The following is a 2,002-nucleotide window of genomic DNA, read 5'->3' on the forward strand; positions in this document are numbered from 1 at the left end:
TCTATCTTTTTTATTTTATTATTTTTCATTATGAGTATTTCAAACATACTGAAACGTATAGCAAAAACTTTAACCTATACCACATTCTCACTGCCCATCTTTATTAGACTTCACATTGTTTCATGTTTGCTTCCAGCCTTTTGTTTCAAGTAGAGTTTCTGCCCCTGTGTCCTCTTTGATCCATTTTTGATCCCACCTTTCTCAGAGGGGACTGCTCTTCTGAATTTGGTTTTTATCATTTCTGTGCAAGTCTAAATACTTTTGTACATATGTCTATATCAATAGAACATGCCTAGTATACTTTACTCACTTTATAAATGGCATCCTCTGCAGAAAATGGGATTAGACAGAATCTGCCACTTCAATTCTTTCAGCCTCCACTTCCTCATCTGTAAAATGAGAATGACAACACCTCTTCACAGGCTTGCTTTGCATAAAGGACCTGGCACAGTACTTGGTGCATGGTGGGTGCTTAATAAATTACTGCTGTTATTATCAGAAAGGGATTATATTTAATATTTGATAGTTAACATATACTTAATTTGAAAGTTCTTGGTAAGTTCCCCTATATCCCCTTGTTTAACTATTTACAATGAAAATTTTACGACAAGTACAAAAATAGATAGCATAACACAATAAACCTTCAAGGACCCATAACTGGGCTCTGATGGTGAACGTTTTCCAAACTCCCTGCATTTTCTTTAAACACAGGATAACTTTCAGTATGGAGATTTTTTATCAGCTGGCAGCCGATCCCTGCGCTGCTCCAGGTTGTCGGACACAGCAAAGGCACATATCCATCCCCGAAGGAAATTCTCACACTCTCCAATCCTGTGACCGACCTCTCCTCTGCTCGGGCAGAAGGTTTTGCTGCAAGGCTTTGAACGACTGGAAATTCAACTGCACATTCTTAGCTTATGAAACAATGCAAATGCCAGTTGGAGGGAAGTGGTCTGATATTCTGAATTTAGTATGATGGCCTTAAGCATTGTTTGATGATGACTCCCCCAACTTCTTTCTCCATCTCCAAGCCCCTTGAACATGTCCAAGACTCAGCTCCTGCTGCCACTAAACAGTCAGGCCCCTGACCCCCAAATTTCTTCCTCTACAAATCATCTCTGTCTCACTAACGGGCACCAGCCCTCATCAGGCAGTCAAGCCAGAAACCTGGGAATAAGCCTTGATTCCTCCTTTACCTTTACTTCCCAAATCAAATCTATCAACAAGTCTGGATAAATTCTATACAAAAATTATTTCCTTGTGCTTGCTTCAGCAGTACATATACTAAAATCGGAATGATACAGAGAAGATTAGCCTGGCCCCTGCACAAGGATGACAAGCAGATTAGTGAAGCATTCCATGTTTAAAAAAATATATATTTCCTGGATCTGAACATTCTTCCCCACCTCCATTGACACCAGTATCTTCCAGTGCACCATCTCTTGCTTAGCCTGTTGGGTTTAGTCCCCAAATGAGCCTCCCTGATTTTTTTATTGTCCCTTACCCCCACCTATTCACCAGAGTAAACAGAGTGATATTTTCAAAACCCTCCAAGAGATTCCCAATGGGCTTAGAATAAAATCCACCTTCTGGCCTTTAAGTATGGTATGAACTAGCTTCAACTGCACTTCTGCCTCCCTTTGAGCTGTGCTCTTGCTCATTCATTAACCTCAGCCACAAAGCATTGTTCCAATTTCTCTTTCCACTTTAGAGTAAGTGTACGCATTCTTTTCTCTGAATGGAATGCTCTTGGCATTGCTGCTGTGATGGTTAGGTTCATGTGTCAACTTGGCCAGGTGATGGTGCCCAGGTGTCTGGTCAAGCAAGCACTGGCCTAACTGTTACTGCAAAGACATTTGTGGCTGGTTAATAAACCAGAACGCTGGGTTATTAAATCATCAGTCATTGGCTGCAGCTGTGACTGATTACGTCAATGATGGGCAAGCCTTCCACAATGAGAGAATTCAATTAGTTGGATTTAATCCAATCAGTTGAAGACTTT

The 2,002-nt window shown here is 40.9% G+C and overlaps 1 non-coding gene across 1 annotated transcript; it reads left to right on the top strand.

The window, feature by feature from the left end:
- Window positions 1-1,260: 1,260 nt before the first annotated feature.
- LOC119538976 lies at window positions 1,261-1,367 on the top strand. The gene has a single exon (XR_005217752.1). It is a non-coding gene; the product is annotated as a U6 spliceosomal RNA (small nuclear RNA).
- The last annotated feature ends 635 nt before the right edge of the window (window positions 1,368-2,002 follow it).

The sequence above is a fragment of the Choloepus didactylus genome, chromosome 6 (assembly GCF_015220235.1).
Source record: "Choloepus didactylus isolate mChoDid1 chromosome 6, mChoDid1.pri, whole genome shotgun sequence".
Taxonomy (NCBI): Eukaryota; Metazoa; Chordata; class Mammalia; order Pilosa; family Megalonychidae; genus Choloepus; species Choloepus didactylus.